Here is a 10,361-nt window from a genome sequence, read left to right on the forward strand (position 1 = left end):
AGACCCCATCTCTGTACCGATCTGAACAATCCGAAGGAACAAGAGAAGCTCAAGTGTGGATCCGTTGAATCAAAGGACAATCCCGATACCCATCAGAAATTTGACCTTTTTGAGGAGAGACTACGTATGATAAAAGAAATGGGAATGTATTGCTCTATGGATGCAATCAAACTCTATCTCGTTCCAGATATGGTTATACCCCCAAAATTCAAAGTTTCAGACTTTGAAAAGTATGATGGAACCAAGTGCCCAGTCACACACATCACCATGTATTGCAGAAGGATGGCTGCATATGCCCATGATGACAAACTCTTGATACATTGCTTCCAAGATAACCTCACTAGTGCTGTAGCAAAGTGGTACGTCCAACTGGACCGCAATCGAATCCACACATGGAAGGACCTTGCTCGGGCGTTTGTAGCTCAGTATAAGCATGTTACAGATATGGCTCCAGATCGCCTTTCTTTACAAAACATGGAGAAGAAACCCACTAAAAGCTTCAAAGAATATGCTCAAAGATGAAGGAATATGGCTTCTTAAGTTCAGCCACCATTGATTGAGAAAGAGACCACCGTGATGTTCGTTAACACCTTGTGAGCTCCTTATGATGAACGATTGGTCTGTAGTACCATAAAGAACTTCGATGATATGGTAATTTCAGGAGAGATGATAGAGACTGCCATTAAGCAAGGGAAGATAGAAGGAGATGATGCGGCACACACGAAAAAATGAGGAACTTTAAGAAGATGGAAGGAAAAGCCCAAGCCATCACTTCGGGATAACCCCAAGGAAGAAGCTACAACCCTTATCAGCCATATTCACCATACCCCTATTATCCAGTTGTGAATAACGCTTCACAAAGCCCATACCTATATCCACCCATGACAAATGCCTTTTCTAACCTGTACCCATATGCTCCCATCCAACGGACACCTTACCTCACAAATATCCACCCACCTACTTCCACACCCGTTACAGCTTCAACCACACAACAAACAACACCTTCAAATAACCATACTGTCGGTGAATCAAGAAGATGGCGAAACAAGTAAGAGAAAGTGCAGTTTGACCTAATCCCTATCCCATATGCTGAACTCTTCACTCAGTTAGTTGCAAACCATCTGGTGGCACCTTTATACATAGAGCCATTAAAACCTCCATTCCCGAGATGGTATGATGCTTTCGCCTATTGTGATTATCATTATGGAATCAAAGGTCACTCGATCGAGAATTGTATAGCATTCAAACATAAGTTGCAAGGGTTGATCAAGGTAGGAATCCTGAATTTTGAAAAGAAGCTGGAATAGAATGTTAACAACAACCCATTGCCAAATCATGTTGGGGCAGGGGAAAATGAGATTGAAGGGGAGGTGTATGTTAAAAGGAGCATTCGGGAAGTGGAAACCCCCATGGAGAAAGTGTTTGAAGCCTTGGTAAAGGCCGATATGCTCGAAGATTGGTTGAAATGTCCTAATGTAAATGACTTGGGAGATATCCAAGGACCATACTGCTTATATCACAAAAGATGTGTGGGGCATTTAATTCGAGATTGTAGTTCTTTTCGAAAGGAAGTGCAAAGGATGATGGACGGATCAAGGATTGAATTCTACGTGAAAGCCTCAAAGCCAGCAGTAAACATGATGGCCAAAGATTCCACTCACCTAATGAAGATAAAACTTTTAACCATCTTCTATGAACCAAGAGGAGAGTCTGTGGAAGACAGAACCCATGCCAAAATGACCATCGAAGTCTCTAAACCTTTCCCCTACAAAGATGACAAAGCTGTCTCGTGGAACTATAATTGCAATGTACAAGTTTCAAATGCGGGTAAATGGATGGTCGAATCTCAAGATAATGCTGTAAATATAACTAGTGTTGGGGGGATTACCCGCAGCGGGCGTTGCTATACACCGGAGGCATTGGAGAATCTCAGGAAGGAGAAGGGAAAAGAAAATGAGCAAATTCGAGAGAAGAAAAAGTGTAATCTCTAGAATCGACAGATGCCTCAAAGGGATCGGTGACGAAAAAAGAAGCTACCAAGTTCCTCAAGTTCATTAAACATAGTGAGCACAATGTGGTCGAGCAATTGAACAGGTTGCCCGCTCGTATTTCACTACTATCTTTGCTCCTCAGCTCGGAACCACATAGGAACTCTTTGATGAGGATTTTGAACCAAGCATATGTGGATCACGACATTTCAGCTGAAAATTTGGTCTACATCGTTGGGAACATTTCAGCGGGTAACATAATATCCTTCAGCGATGAAGAAATCCCTTCTAGAGGTAGGAGAAACTACAAAGCCTTGCATATCACTACCAAGTGTAAAGGTTGTACCGTCGCAAAAGTGTTGCTGGATAACGGATCATCTTTGAATGTTATGCCCATCAGGACCTTGGCCTGCTTACCCATCGACATGTCTTACATGAGAAAGAGCCAGATGATTGTGAGAGCCTTTGATGGGACAAGGAGAGAAGTAGTAGGGGACATTGAGATACCGATAGAAATCGACCCGTGTACCTTTACCACTAAATTCCAAGTTATGGATATCGCCCCTTCATATAATTATTTGTTGGGAAGACCTTGGATCCACTTGGTTGGGGCCATACCTTCATCGCTTCATCAAAAAGTCAAGTTCATCGTGGATGGGAAGATTGTATGTGTTAACAGGGAAAAAGACTTACTCATAAGCAAGTCGACGGATACTCCTTATGTGGAAGCGACGAAAGAAGTGCCTAAATGTTCCTTTCGGTCCTTCGAGTTTGTTAACACCACGTATGTTGGAGAAGGAACCACACCACCCATTCCGAGGCTTTCCAAAACCACCAAGATGGCTGTCAGTCAGATAGTAGGGAAAGGATACCGAGTGGGGGCAGGACTGGGAAAAGAGCTGTAAGGCATTAAAAAGCCAATACGTGCTACCAAAATTGAAGAAAGGTTTGGCTTGGGATATAGATCGACTAAGAAGGAAAAAGAAAAAATGATAGTCGAATGAAGAAGGGAAAGGTTGGCTCGTTTTAAGGGGCACATGTTGAAAAATCATAGAATGATATATCCTCATCTCTATGAGATATTTCGGTCCGGAGGCTGCATCTTTCCTGAATCACTCACCGGTGGGAGTCAAGAATCAATGTCAGCATTAAGGGAAGCCTTTTCTGATTTATCAATATGTGTAACAGAGGAAGGCGAAGAGCAGCTAAGAAATGTGGAGGGGACCCCCACTACGTACCTCGGACCATCTGAGCTGAAGTTGAGCAGCTAAACCACCATGAGTTTATCAGTCACTTGTGATTCAATTTCAAAGTAATGCAAACTAAACATCCGTGCTTATGCCCAAGAACATTGGAAATTTTATGTATCAGGCTTTTTATCATTTATCATTCTAATAAATTGACATGCGTAGTGCATTTCTCATATCTCCTCTCATGATTCACCATTTCCATTCTTGCCATCTCATCCCTTTATTTTAACTATTTATCTATACAATAGTTGTACATCTTTCAATTCCCTTTACCTTCCAGGATTCCAAATAATGAATGCGAAGATGATAATGACAGTGGCTTTGAGGTTAATTTTGAAAAATGTACAAGTGTCAGTGAACTTGACGATACAGAAAACGTGGAGGATTATGATTTAACTCCGAACTTGTTAAGACTGGTAGAACAGGAGGGGAGACAAATTGTCCCACATCAAGAAACACTTGAAACGATTAATTTGGGAAATGAAGAAAATAAGAAAGAAGTTAGAATTGGTACGATGTTGGTGCCGACTGAAAAAGAAAAACTAATAAAGCTACTTCATGAATATGTAGATGTGTTTGCATGGTCCTATGAAGATATGCCAGGACTCAATACAGACATTGTAGCCCATAAATTGCCTTTGAAACCCGAATGCAAACCAATTAAGCAAAAGTTGAGAATAATGAAACCTGAAATGCTATTGAAAATTAAGGAAGAGGTGAAAAAGCAATTCGATGCAGGATTCTTGGAAGTAGCTAAGTTCCCTAAATGGGTTACAAATATTGTCCCAGTGCCTAAGAAAGATGGGAAAGTAAGAATGTGTGTGGACTATCGAGATTTGAATAGAGCAAGCCCAAAAGATAATTTTCCTCTACCTCACATCGACACCCTCGTTGACAATACTGCTCGACATTCCATGTTTTCCTTTATGGATGGTTTTTCAGGGTATAACCAAATTAAGATGGCACTAGAGGACAGAGAAAAAACTACCTTCATAACTATGTGGGGGACCTTTCGTTATAAGGTAATGCCATTTGGTTTGAAGAATGTTGGGGCAACTTATCAACGAGCCATGGTGACTCTTTTCCATGACATGATGCACAGAGAGGTTGAGGTGTATGTGGATGATATGATTGTAAAAGCTCGCAAAACAAAGGATCATGCGACCAATCTTGAAAGGTTATTTAAGAGGTTACGGAAGTTTCAGCTCAGATTAAACCCGGTAAAGTGTACTTTTGTAGTCACTTCAGGAAAGTTACTCGTTTTCGTCGTCAGTGAAAGAGGAATAGAAGTTGACCTGGATAAGGCTCAAGCAATCAGTGATTTACCTCCTCCCAAAACGCAGAAAGAAGTTAGAGGATTCTTGGGAAAGTTGAATTATATAGCCCGGTTCATATCACAACTCACACTCAAGTGTGACCCAATCTTCAAGCTCCTTCGCAAACACAATCCCGGGGCATGGAACGAGGAGTGCCAAGTTGCTTTTGACAATGTTAAAGAATATCTGTTGAGTCTGCCAGTGTTGGTACCATTTGTGGTCGGGAAACCCCTCCTCTTGTACTTGACAGTAAATGAATGATCCATGGGATGTGTGTTGGGACAGCATGATGAAACTAGTAAGAAAGAAAGGGCAGTTTACTACTTAAGTAAAAAGTTCACTGAGTACGAGTCCAAGTATTCCTTGTTGGAAAAAATGTGTTGTGCTTTAGCATGGATGACGCATCGACTCAAGCAGTACATGCTATATCATACCACTTGGCTCATTGCAAAGTTGGATCCTATTAAATACATCTTCGAGAAACCATCCTTATCAAGTAGAGTTGCAAAATGGCAAGTGTTGTTATCTGAATATGATATTGTATATGTGTCCCAAAAAGCTATCAAAGGAAATGCAATCGTAAATTTTCTAACGAAAAGGGTGGAGGAAGATTATGAACCAATGGAGTTTGAGTTCCCCGATGAAGACCTGATGTCGGTTTGTCAAACAAATGAGGAGGAATCAGAGGAGAAAGAGAATTGGAAGATGTTTTTCGATGGAGCTTCGAATGCCTTGGGGCATGGCATAGGGGTGTGTTAGTATCACCAGAAGAAGGTCACTATCCCATCATAGCCAAGCTCAATTTCTATTGCACTAATAATGTGGCTGAATATGAAGCTTGTGTCATGGGTCTTCAGGCAGCAATCGAGAGGAAAATTCACGTTTTGGAAGTGTGTGGGGATTTTGCTTTGGTTATTTATCAGTTACGAGGAGAATGAGAGACACACGACTCGAAGTTAGTCCTGTGTCATAAGTTTAATTCAATGCTGATTAAAAATTTTGATAAAAATTTGCTTCACCCATTTGCCTCGAGAGGAGAACCAAATGGCTGATGCATTAGCCACGCTGGCAACAATGTTCAAAGTTGGTACCGATGTCAAGATTCAACCCATCATGATTAATCTTCGAGAGTGCCCTGCACACTACTCCAGTGTAGAGGAAGAAGTAGACAGGAAACCGTGGTACCATGATATTGTACATTATCTCAAGTTTCAGCAGTATCCAGAACAAAGCTTAGAAAATGATAAGAAAACCATTAGAAGGTTGGCAATGAATTTCTTCTTGGATAGGGATATCTTATACAAGAGAAGTAGGGATCAAGTGCTTTTGAGATATGTGGATTTAGTTAAAGATCGGAGAATAGTTGAGGAAGTCCACAAAGGAATTTGTAGGGCACACGGAAGTGGGCATATGTTAGCAAGACAGGTCATGAAAGCAGGGTATTACTGGCTCACGTTGGAAATGGATTGTATAGATTTCGCTCGAAAGTGTCACAAGTGTCAGATACATGCAGACAGAATCCACACTCCTGCAAATTCACTGAATGTATTGACATCACCATGGCCATTCTCAATGTGGGGCATGGATGTGATTGGGTTAATAACCCCGAAGGCATCAAATGGGCATCGATTTATTCTGATGGCAATTGACTACTTCACTAAATGGGTAAAAGCAGCATCCTATGCCAATGTGACCCAGAAAGTGGTATGTAAGTTCATCCAAAAAGAAATAATATGCCGCTATGGCCTCCCGGAAAGGATCATCACAGATAATGCTAGTAACCTCAATGGTTCAATGATGAAAGAGGTTTGTGCCAAGTTCAAAATCAAGCATTACAATTCAATGCCTTATCGCCCAAAGATGAATGGAGCGGTAGAAGCAGCCAACAAGAACACCAAAAAGATAATTGAAAAGATGACAGATGTATACAAAGATTAGCATGAGAAGTTACCCTTTGCTTTGCATGCTTATCGCACAACAGTCCGAACTTCCACGGAAGCTACGTCGTTCTCTTTGGCATATGGGATGGAAGCAGTTTTGCCAATTGAAGTAGAAATCCCTTCCCTAAGGGTCCTTAAAGAAGTACAGTTAGAAGAAGCCAAATGGGTTAACGCTCGTTATGAGCAATTTAATCTCATAGAAGAAAAAAGGTTGACGGCACTTTGCCATGGGCAATTATATCAAAAGAGAATGATTAGGGCATATGGTAAAAAGGTACATCCTCGTCAGTTCCAAGAGGGAGAGTTAGTATTGAAAAGAATTCTTTCGAACCAGCATGATTTTTGCGGGAAATGGACGTCGAATTGGGAAGGACCATTTGTGGTGAAGAAAGCTTTTTCAGGAGGAGCACTAATTTTGGCAGAGATGGACGGAAGGGAGTTTTCCAACCCAGTGAATGTCGATGTTGTTAAGAAATATTTTGCGTAAAAAAAAATTTCAAGTTGAAAACCTGAAAAGGCGACTTAAGTATGGGAGATGTGTTCAAGGCGAAAACCCGAAAGGGCGGTCTAGACATGAAGAAGGTCCAAGTACTACAAGGGCTTAACATAGAAGGGGTGAAAATCATGATCTGAGATGTTCAGACAAAAGACAAGAGAGCTGACGATTGTGCTTGTTTTGGGATAAAATTTCGAGACTACTGTCAATATCTATCAGAACAGTCATTAAGAAAAGAACTGTATCCATTTTGTATTAATTGGTTTTCCCTTGTTCCTTGTTATTATGCTTGATTGTAAAACTTTCCTTTTTCTAATGAAAAATAGCCTTTCTGCTCCCAACATTGTCATCATTTTCATTCTGCCAAGAGAAGAGATATGAGTAAATTGCATTGCATTTGTCATAAAATGGGAATGATATTTAATAAAGAGCATGATAAAGTGAAGAAATGTTTGCAGTATTTTGAAAAAGGAACATAATTGACGAGGAATGAAATGGAGTCTAGTAATGTAAAAAAGAAAGAGGAAAGATTAAAAAAAGAAAGAAAGAAATGGAAGTAGCAAAAAAATGGAAAACAGTAAAATGTGAAGAATGATTGGACCATGCATATGATAGAGGAAGAAAATAGTTGTGAGCAACGAATTGGGGAAGACAAGAGATCGGAAGCGTGATTGGTTCATCCCTAATGATCAAAGAGAAGGCTCTAAAACCGCCAAAAAATAAAAAAAATAATAATAAAAAAAAAAAGAGAGGCTGATGAAGATGATTAGGATATTTAAATTGCCATGTTCAAAGTTTTAAAATAACTGAAAAAGAAGGAAATTCATCTTTAAAGTCGTAGAACCTCAGATGAGGAATTGATTATTTATCACCATTTCAAAAAGGAAAAAAGGTTCTGTTACCTCAGCTTTGAGGAGATCATATTTTAGAAGTTTTGTTGCCTCAACTTTAAGGAATTCATTTTTAAAAGTGTCATTGCCTCAATTTTGAGGAGTTTATTTTTAAAGTTTCATTGCCTCAATTTTGAGGATTTTATTTTTAAAGTTTCATTGCCTCAATTTTGAGGAATTCTATTTTAAAATCTCATTGCCTCAATTTTGAGGATTTTATTTTGAAAGTTTCATTACCTCAGCTTTGAGGAGTTCATTTTTAAAGTTTCGTTGCCCCAGCTTTGGAGAGTTCATTTTTAAAGTTTCATTGCCTCAGCTTTGAAGAGTTCATTTTTAAAGTTTTGTTACCTCAGCTTTGAGGAGTTCATTTTTAAAAGTCTCATTGCCTCAACTTTGAGGAGTTCATTTTAAAAGTTTCATTGCCACAGTTTTGAAGAGTCACATTTAAAAAAACAAACCACAAAAACAACAAAACACAAAAACAAAAAAAAAACACAAAACATCAAAACACAAAAACAAAAAAAAAACCACAAAAACAACAAAACACAAAAAAAAAAACAAAAAAAAAAGAAGAATAATAAATTAAGTCAACTACAGTGTCTACGTCTTTGCACTATTTAGGATTACCAAAATGCGCAAAGAAGGGAAGCTGTAGACACTTTACTTTTGACAAACAATAAATATAAATTAATTAAAAAAAACTAATTAACTAAATAATTTAAAAAAAAAAAAGTACTGGCGAGGTGCGAACGCCCCTGCCAATACCCGTACCACCACCACTACAGTGCCAGACGCGAAAAAATTGTGTCTAGCAAAGTAGTGGGAAGACACCCCTACAGAAGCCAAAATTTCGAGTATAAAGGGGGGATCCGGAGCAAAAACCAAGGGGGGAAGAAAATCAGAGGGCAGCTAAAAATTGAAACCAAAAAAATTCCTAGCTTTCTAAACAGCCACAACCACAAAATCCTCAACCAAAATACCACAAAAATATAGAAAATATATACAAAAACACACAACGCATGAGGGATGAGAGGAGGATTTTGATGCGTTTTGGAGAGCCAACACTGAGAAGTTGGGTTTTGGGTCTTGCCGTCGACGAAAGGAAGTAGCGGGGGAGTGGATTTTTTTTTGGTGGGTCGACCGACGGTGGGTGAAGCAAAGAGGTTTGGGATCTGGGTTGATCGCTGGTGAACGAAGCAAGGATGTTTGGGAGCTGGGTCGACCGCCGATGAGCGAACCAAGGCGGTAGGAGAAGAAAGAGGAAGGCGCCAGGAAAAGGAGAGCCGACTGTTGGGGAGCGACGCCAACAGCCGTCGAGCGAGGTAGGAGAGAGAGAGGGCCGGTCGAATAGCCGACGACACTGTCGGTTTTGAGTGGTGGCCGGTCAAAAGGGAAGCTTTTTAGAAAGAGGGTAGAGAGTTTGATTTTAGAGAGAGAAATTGAAATGAGAAAATGAAGAAAGGGTGAAGAAAAAGCCTTTTTTATACTTAGGGTTAAGGCATCAAAACGGCGTAGTTTTGGGCATTTAGAGGTTACTGGGCAAGAGACTGGATAGTAGGCCAACTGAAGTAGGCTATCCGGGTTGGGCTATTGTCAACCCATTGAAGGTATACTCCTTACTTTCTCTAATGTTAACTTTGTGGTATTGTGGTGGATTTATTATTTAGATAGGAGAATGATTAATTGAGCTTAATTGGAATAAAAGATATAATATAAAAAAATTTTAAAATGACAAAGGAAAACATATAAAGGAAGTAGAAATATAAAAGAAAGATAAGGATGAAAATAAAGTGTTTAGCAATATATATACATATGCAAAAAACTAAAAAAATAAAGATAAAAATAAAAAAAATGAATGAATGAATGAATATATTTGATTATGTCATGAATTAGATAGAAAAGGTTATTAAGGCTTAAATAAGCCCAAAAATATATAAGAAAATAAATGAACATTTAATCAAAAAATAATAATATAATAAATAGATTTAGAGGGATATTGAACATGGAAAAGTAAGTATTTAGTATTAGGAATAAATTTATTTAAATGGATAATCTACACATAAGGGAATATATGGCTAGATTCAAGATATAGTATAAGATGTAAGAGGGTCGAAATGGGAGACATAATAAACTTCATTAGAGAAATTGATATAGAGAAATTATGAATGGAAATGAATAAAAAAATAAAAAATTGTGGTAAAACTAAATATGTAATTATCAAAGTATTTAAAGGAGATAGTTTATAAAATAGATGTAGCTACAAATAAAGGAATAATGAGAACGAGAGCAAAGAGAAGAATTATTCAATTTTAAATAAGACAAGTAAATGATACCGATGATGGGATGGTTGGTCGAGACGCAAGAAGTCGCAATCCCGAGCCAATTTTTTTCTAAGTTCGGAATTCAAATTAAGGCCCCACCAGTACGATGGAAAGGCCTCAATTTCGAGATCCCGAAATTTTTTTTATAAAAATAAAAATT

This window comes from Theobroma cacao, chromosome 5, assembly GCF_053813885.1.
Source record: "Theobroma cacao isolate CCN51 chromosome 5, ASM5381388v1, whole genome shotgun sequence".
Taxonomy (NCBI): Eukaryota; Viridiplantae; Streptophyta; class Magnoliopsida; order Malvales; family Malvaceae; genus Theobroma; species Theobroma cacao.